The 8,147-nt window shown below is 43.4% G+C and overlaps 1 long non-coding RNA gene across 1 annotated transcript; it reads left to right on the top strand.

Moving 5' to 3' along the window:
- The first annotated feature begins 1,273 nt into the window (after positions 1 to 1,273).
- LOC114139430 (uncharacterized) lies at positions 1,274 to 2,215 on the top strand. The gene is made up of 3 exons (XR_003594446.1): positions 1,274 to 1,587; positions 1,676 to 1,981; positions 2,064 to 2,215. It is a non-coding gene; the product is annotated as an uncharacterized LOC114139430 (long non-coding RNA).
- The last annotated feature ends 5,932 nt before the right edge of the window (positions 2,216 to 8,147 follow it).

Raw genomic sequence — 8,147 nt, forward strand, 5'->3', positions numbered from 1 at the left:
TCAGGCAAGCTCAACTATCTGAACCCACTCCCGACTCGTGCCCACCTACTAAACTTTACGTGCCCACCTCTGTCCGTGCCCGTTTCCTGCAGTGGATTCATGCCTCCAAATTCTCGGGCCACCCAGGTATCAGTCGTACCATTGCCCTTGTCAACCATAAATTCTGGTGGTCTTCAATCCATAAAGACGTTAAGGAGTATGTCTTAGCCTGTACGATCTGCTCACGTAATAAGGCATCCCACCGACCTCCATCTGGTCTCCTACAACCGCTACCTATTCCCAAACGCCCGTGGTCTCATATTTCCTTAGATTTTGTCACAGGATTGCCACCCTCCAAGGGGATGACCACCATTTTAACGATTGTGGACCGTTTTTCTAAGGCCTGCCACTTTGTCCCCCTCCGTAAACTGCCCACGGCATTTCAAACGGCCCAGTTGCTTATTAAACACGTTTTCCGCCTGCATGGCATACCGCTAGAGATCTTATCGGACCGAGGACCACAATTTATTTCCCGGGTGTGGAAGAATTTCTGTACTGCACTGCATGCTAAGGTTTCTCTCACTTCTGGTTTCCATCCCCAGACGAATGGCCAAACCGAGAGGCTTAATCAGGATTTAGAAACCACTCTCCGCTGCTTCACCTCCTCCAATCCGTCAGATTGGAGTCAGTACCTCCCATGGGTCGAGTACGCCCATAATAGCCTTATCTCTGCCGCAACTGGTGTATCCCCTTTTGAAGCCTCCATAGGTTATCAACCCCCGCTACTTCCGTCTGAAGAGGGTGACATCTCGGTGACCTCAGTCCGCCACCATATCCGTCGTTGCCAGACCATTTGGAAATCCACAATTCACAACCTTAACAGCACAGCCGAACAAATCAAACGACAGGCAGACCGTAAGAGGGTTCCGGCTCCCACCTACACTCCCGGCCAGAAGGTGTGGTTATCGTCCCGAGACATTCCTTTAAAGTCAATGTCCAAGAAATTGTCTCCCCGTTTTGTTGGTCCCTTTGAGGTCGAATCCGTTATTAATCCCTCCGCTGTTCGCCTCCGTCTACCAGCCTCCCTCCGAGTTCATCCCACTTTCCACGTTTCTCAGATAAAGCCCGTCCAGACCAGCACGCTCTGCCCTCCTACCGAGCCTCCTCCTCCCCCCCGAGACATAGATGGCTATCCTGCCTACTCTGTCCGCCGGATCGTTGACTCCCGTCGACGAGGTCGCGGTTGGCAATACCTCGTCGATTGGGAGGGCTACGGTCCGGAGGATTGCCTTTGGGTTCCTGGCTCCTTCATTCTAGATCCTTCCCTCATCACGGATTACCGCTCGTCGCTTCCCTCCTCTTCATCTCGGCCGCCAGGTGGCGACCGTTGAGGGGGGGGTACTGTCGTGTTCCGGGGTTCTTGGTTTCCCTTGTGGAGGTCGGCTTGCTGCTATTCACCATCTAGCCACCAGATGGCGCCAGCTTCACCTCTCTCTCTGGAGTGGGGTGTTGTCATCCGGCGCACCTGTGATCTATCTGCTCGTCAGGCAAGGTGTACAAGAGGAGCTGACTGCCAGCACTTCGACGCCTGAGTGTTAGCCAGTAACGGTACCTCTGAGCCCCCTTGAGCTAGTCTCTGTTTTTCTCCTCGGTGTCTGATCTCTTAGTGAATCTCCTTGTTGTCTCCTGTCTTCAGGTGTCTTTCCTGAGAAGTCCTGGGTTCCCCCCTCGTGACGCTGTGGAACCTACCCACTGGTTGCCCGAGTTTCCAGACTCACCTCCTCCGGCTATCGCAGTTCCCTCCTGGATGTCCCGACTGGCAGTCGTGTGGCTCCTCTGTCTCTGTCCTGCCAAAACCTACCTGTCCGTCCCCACCCCAACAACATTCCCTCGCCGCCTTCCGGATCTCAGTGGCCCAGCGCTGTTCCACCTGGATCATACGGAATCAAGAACCCCGAGTACGGCAGTTATCCCTCCAAACCTGCAAACTCCCACTCAACAAGTAAGATTGCTCCAATTCTCTGTCATCACTCCCGTCTCCTACACCCTGTGAACGCACCATCTCCTCGCTGTGTTCTTTATAGTGAGCCGACCACTCCGTGAGCCTTTTCCTTCCCCCTGGAAAGGACCCGCAATCTTCAGTACATTCTATTATTGCTGTTGTAATAAATTCACTTATTATATATATCGCTCTCCTGTGTCGTGTTCTGCATTTGGGCTGGAATTATATACTCATCATGACAGCTGTATTTGTAACCTCTTCCACAAGTCTTACAAAGAACAGGAAAACTTCTGCAAACTGCAAATCTATCTTTTGGTGTTTGTCTACAAGCTATGCACAACTGAAGACTGATTTTTCTATATTTTTTCCCATTCTTTTTCAAAAATAAACTTGAGCTCAAACTGGAAAAGAAGCATCTGTGAATGGCAGTTTTCAAGTCTTGCAACGCATTCTCACTTTTTAGATTTAGGTTTGGACTTTGACTAGGCCATTTGAACATACTGATATGCTCTGCATAGGCGTTGCAATAACTATGTGTGAAAGGGAAGCTCCCTGGTGACTGATAGGAAATCTAGTCTCCAGTCGAAAAACGTTCTGCAAAATACTCAACTATAATTGAGTATTTTGGGGTTTATTCTCCTCCCACCTCTGCTGCCCTGTGATAACTAAACAAACACACAGATCAGTGCCTGCAGATAACCCTGCCTCAGAGTCCTGCTCTGAGTCAAACTTCCACTCTAACAAACACAGGATCATTGCAGAGAAAAGCATATGCACATGCATCTGTTGAGCGACTCCGGGAGAACTGCAAACGTCTCGAGTCACTGAGGACTGATTTTTAAACCGAGTGGCCATCTGTCCGTCTCATCTCTGAGGTTTTCTTGGCACTTGAGGGCACAGCCGGAGGAGTGCGGAAGGGGCAAAGGAGAGACAAAGGATTCCCCAAAGACAGGAAAAGGACTCATCCAAGCAACCCCTCTGACACTAGGACAAACCCCTTAGAGAGCAGGATAAGAAATCTCAAAAATAAAGATGCAGTGAGACATCTTAGAGGTTAATTGCTCAAATACAAGTTTGATTCCCATTGAAAAAATATTTTAAAAAATTTAAAATAACTTTTGAAGATTTGTACATCAAGGATTCCTTCATAGGTTTTAAACCAATTTCAGACTTCTTCAAACTAAAATGTCTTTATTTTTTAGTTAATTCGCACATTATTTGTTAGCAGATTATGTTTTTAGCTTCTGCATTTCAGAGACTTCTAATGAAAGCACATATTTTTTATTCAAGCTCCATAAAATAGGAACATGTGTGAATGTTTGTTGTACTTGTTACTGTAATTAAGAATTGTAAGAATTCATATAAGAACAAAGTGGTTTTATGTGATTTTACTGATTAAGAAATTACTGATTAAGGATTTTACTGATTTTACAAGCAGTTTTCTGATCTACACATGCTTTATCATTCCTATCCTCCCAGAAATTAGTGAAGCAAAGGGGTTGGGATTCTGCAAAGTTTTATTTCTGATGGACATGTCCTCCCATTTCCATTGGACTCTCTCAGAGTCTAATCCCTCCCGCCTGTCTGGAATAGGAGACATCATAATGAGGTTAAAAAAATGGGGAGGAGCTGTGGAGGAGCAACAACTGTCGTCCGATGCCAAGCCAACGTGACATGAAACCATCATTGGAGCTTTAACTCTGACGCCAACCCTCTCCTCCGATAACCTCCGGGAGCGTCCGCTCACCTCTGCACAGGAAGTGATCAGCACAAGCCTTTCCTGCTAATTGAGGAGAAAATAAAGGGTTGCTCGCCCCCGGCTGCGGCCCTACGAATAACAGAGGCATTTAGAGAATAAGAGGAGGACTGGGCCTGACAGCGGGAGCCCCATTGTGTCGGTACAACACGAAGGAGATCAGCAACTGGGTTGGGGGAAGGAGGAGGAGCTTTCTCAAGTAATCCAAAAGGAACAAAGTGGGATTATCAGGTTCCCAGCGGCATGGGGCTATTCCTCCCATAACGTCATTAGACAGCATTAAAGCTCGCTGCTTTTCTGTTCCTTCCTATGAGTGAAAAGCTGAGCAGGCCTGCTGGAGATTAGCTGACTACAAGGTCTAATTGACAAACCAGGACTGTAGGTTGTCAATGAAGTGATGTTATCCCTGCCGGCACTTTGAGAGCCGAACAAGGGAGGCACAAAAAGGATTAGTAACGCTGATAGGTGCAGGGACAGAGAGGGGACTTTAACTTCCTCCTCAGGAGGTTCCTTTATTACAAATTAAGATGTTGAGGAATGCATGGCAGCACGAAACTCTGCAGGTAACCTCAACAAAATCCCATCTGTTAATCTGACTTCACTCTGTTTTGCTATGTATATATTCAAGTGCTGATAACTCAGCTCTAAATAAAAGTGATGAAGTCATCTTAAAGCCCCATTAACACTTTATGTACGCTGCGGCAGTGAAATGTGAGTAAAAGTTAAACAATTGACTTTTAAGCACATTTCAAAACTATAAGGAAACTGTACTGGTAAAACAATAAAAGCCACAGCCACAGTGGCTTGATGGATATTAGGCCACAAGTCTCTGGGCTTGATGGATATTATCACAGAGATTACATCTGGACAAACCCAGATAACTTAGGATACTACTTCAGAGTCAAATGTGAGACTATTTGTCTGGCAGCTGAGGTTTGACAGGAACTTAGTCAACAACAGGGTGAGGATCTTGAACACAAAAATAAATCTACAAATATAAAATATAAAAGTCCAAATGTTGTTTGGATTGAAAAGCCATTTGAAAGAGGACTGTGCAGACAATAGTGTCTGCAAACTACAATGAACTGAACTAATGTTGGGAAAAATAATGGGCCAAGACTCCTCAACTTCAGTGAGACACTGATAAAGGAAGGCAAAGAACATCAACAGAAAGTTATTTGTACCTTTTACAAGGTATTGGACATTTGGTTTGAGTAACTTTTGAATTGAGCAAATATATATTTTAACATTTTCTAGCAAAATAGCTGAAAGAGCTGAAAATAATCACTAAAAGTCCTGTTTAAGATGACACATCTGCACACAGATAACATTATTTCTTGTTTCATATCTTAATATTAAGGGACAGTTTAAATTAGAACAAAAACTTTATCTACATTCCATTTGCATGTAATAATACTGTTTGTTCAAAGCTGAGCATTTTAAAATGTGAAATCAGCTTCTTAGAAATTACCATAGATCCTGCTGAGGTTAGAAGGCTGAGAGTCCACTGATTTGTTCCTGTGTCCACTACAAACTCTGCAGAGAAAGCAAACCTACCTAATGTCCCACTCGAGCCTCCATAATCATAGTCTGTAATTAAAGAATGATTAAGAGGCTGGAGCTTGATGAATGGGAGCCTAAATAGTCTAAATACCCCATGCTGCTCTGCTGTTGGACTCGGTGTGGAGGACTTAATTGATTCAGGCTAATCAGCGGTCAGAATTAAAACTGTCACAGTTGTCTGGGAGAGGCGAGAGAGGGGGGATGAAAGTGAGAGGAAATGAGGGAGGAGGAGGAGAACAGAAGGTTGAAGTACGAGGAGGAGGAGGAGGAGGAGGAGGTAAGATGTGTGTTATTGTGGAGGGATGAAGCAGCTCGGCAGAAGGCGCCTCAAATCATCCTGCATAAATTAAGGAAAGACACACACACTTCCCAAACACATTGGCGGATATTAAAGGAACAGTTTGTCGGACAATTAGGTGATATGAGGACTCATTAGTGCCGAACGTGACGGCCAACGACATGTCCGACTTTGGCTCTGATTTTGGACTCCCAACTCAAAATCTTAGCAGCACTTAAAGGAACATAAAGGGTTTTTATTTTGGGCCTAAACTGTAGACACAAGTTCAGCTCAAGCATTTTACTATGAAAATGTCCAGTGTAGACCTACTAGGAACGGAAAACACTGAGCCTCAAACAAAGCATGGTAGAAAAAAAAAAGCTAATTATAGAAGCTTAGACAGAAATTTGTAGAAAGTAGAGCTCTCTAAGATCAACTTTTCTTATAATCAGTAAACACATACAGCTGCTGCTTTTATTCCAGTTCAGTGCATGTATGGACATCTTCCTTACATAGATAATAATGTTTCTTAGACAGTTTGACTCCCAATTTTGATGTCTTGCTGAGGACTAAAAAGCTATTTTGAATATGGTCATCTGCGATAACATCCAAAACATTTAAAAAAATATGTTTTTTGCATATTTGTTAAAATGTTTACTTATTTTCACTTTTTTTGAATGGGTGACAATTCATAAGACACCTTAGCTTTACACAAGAAGAAATTTATCCAAATTTAGACACTTCAAAGAAATATGACATACATTGCAAATTGCAGTGCAATGAATGGTAAAGAATTCCTATAATAGTATTGTGACAATCACTGTGAAGTTGCAGTGAGCAGCAATGGTCTCAATCATAATTTAATGTAATCATCCGTTTCTGAATATAAAACAATGACAGTTTATGTATATCCCTTTTGAAACAGGGTGCACTAAAATAACCTAACCTACACAAAATAAAATATCGTACTAGATTTTTTCTGGTGGCAGTGATTCCGGGATGCCTAAATACTTGCTCACACGAAGAACCGCCTACCCAAAGCTCCCTCTTGCTGGCCTTCCGCCTCACAGAGCACTCATAAATATTCAGAAAAATGTATTCTACTTGAAACAAACTTATGAATTTGGGTTTGTTCTGCTTCCTCTGCTGCTCAGTTGTGGACCGTTTTTATCTCTCTGTGTATCACTTCTGACTCGCTTGCAGTTTTGTCACTCTGACAGAAGTGGAGGCGTCGACTTCGCTTCTTCTCTAGCAAGGCCCAAACATGTTGCTGTGACATATTTCACAGCGCTGTCGCACCAAGCACACACCAAGAAAGCAGCCATTGTTCTCTACGCAGCTTTTTGCTTCTACAACAGCCATGACGTAGTTAGGGACATCATGCAGAACGGCAGTTCTTCACACGCCTCCGTTTTAACTTTACAGCATGGAACATGGCATATGCTTCATGTGTTTGAGAGTCTGAATTGTTTACCAAGGTCACAGACTTGAGCAATTGTCTTACATTCCAGTTAAAGGCCTTCATTTGGACAGGTTTACAAAAATGATCACTGCACACATTAAACCCCAATACTACAGAAGATTTTGACTTAAGTTTTTGGTTGTAGTGCTGAAAAGATTTGGTTTGTTGGCATTTCAGTGTCCACTCAGATCTCTGATGATAACAGAAGTCCAAATTTAAGTAAAATATCTCAAGACTCATTCAGGTATGAATTGAGCAGCTTCTCATATTACCCAATTGTAATACAATTGTGTGTATTTGTGTTTAGTAAAGCAGCTGCTGCCGTTTGGTCCCTGCTGTCTTCTTTGTGGTTTGGTTAATGATACAAGCCAAGCTGCAGGTACAGATGGCGGACAGGAGACAGTTGCCAGCATGCTGAAAGTACACCTCAAACACATTCTGGCTACTTACTTGAGAGTAAACCCAATACTGTCGATTTATCAACTTCATATGATAACATGATGAAAATCTACATGAAATTAAATGGATTTTATCTCCCCTTTTAACAGTTATGGGTGATAATGAATAATTAACTACCAGGTTAACAACTAAAATCTAACCCTCCGAAGCAGACCTGAACAAGATTTACAACTGCACAACAAGTTGACATGAACAAAGAAATAAGTGCATTTGTGTTTTATTGCCGAAATACTGCATACATTTCAAGTAGGAATCAAAACATATGCAGCAGGTCATCTCTACAGCTAAATGTAGCTGTAGACTGCTCAGAATATCTTTGCCAAGACCTAAAGCTCCCGTAATAAGAACTACTGTATAAAGCACAGGGGGGGAGAAAGTCTTGTCTGGTGGATTGTGTTTGTTTCTACATCATCTGGACATTCACCCATGTGTCTTTCTATTTGAGAAATATCGGGCACCAGGATGCATTATGGGAGGACTGTGATGCGATGGGAGGAGAGGGAGGCTTTGAATAAAGCTAACCTGCATTTCACATCATTACTGACAACTCCTTCATGTATGTGGTATTTGTGTGTGGCCTCTTTCAAGGACATAATGTTTTTTGGCTACAGAGCAGAAATGTTTTTAGAATTTAAGTTTTCATATCATA

Source organism: Xiphophorus couchianus, chromosome 23 (genome assembly GCF_001444195.1).
Source record: "Xiphophorus couchianus chromosome 23, X_couchianus-1.0, whole genome shotgun sequence".
Taxonomy (NCBI): domain Eukaryota; kingdom Metazoa; phylum Chordata; class Actinopteri; order Cyprinodontiformes; family Poeciliidae; genus Xiphophorus; species Xiphophorus couchianus.